Source organism: Manacus vitellinus, unplaced genomic scaffold, assembly GCF_001715985.3.
Source record: "Manacus vitellinus isolate BGI_N305 unplaced genomic scaffold, ASM171598v3 scaffold_1_pilon, whole genome shotgun sequence".
NCBI classification, from domain to species: domain Eukaryota; kingdom Metazoa; phylum Chordata; class Aves; order Passeriformes; family Pipridae; genus Manacus; species Manacus vitellinus.
In genome coordinates, this window is record NW_021939396.1 from 110,763 (window position 1) to 111,213 (window position 451).

Here is a 451-nt window from a genome sequence, read left to right on the forward strand (position 1 = left end):
CTTTTACCCTCCTGAGGGTCTGGGCTGGCTGGGAAGCAGGGAGAGATCCCACCTTTCCACTGCCTGCCTGCAAACCTCCCCTTTCCCAAAGAATCTGGGACACACGGGGTGAGAACGAGCTCAGGAAGGGGTTTTGTTTTCCTTGCTTCATCCACAAATTCCCTTCTGGTTTCCCGCTCCTCTGGAGCTGAAGGAGCTTTGGGCCGAGGCCAGAAGCAGCAGAGGTGGTGCCTTCTTGTGTTTGGGTTTTCCATGTCCAGGCAAATCCCGTTTGGGAGCCCCCTGTTCCGTCTGGGAACTGAACTTCCCGATGGAGCATCGGAATAGGAGGTGGTTTTTCCACAGGGAACTGGGGTTTGGCCCCTGATGTCCATCCAAAACCTGTGGGAGGAAAAGGAATATTCTGTTTTCAGTGTCACCAATTTAATTTGAGCATCTCCGGAGCGAAGCC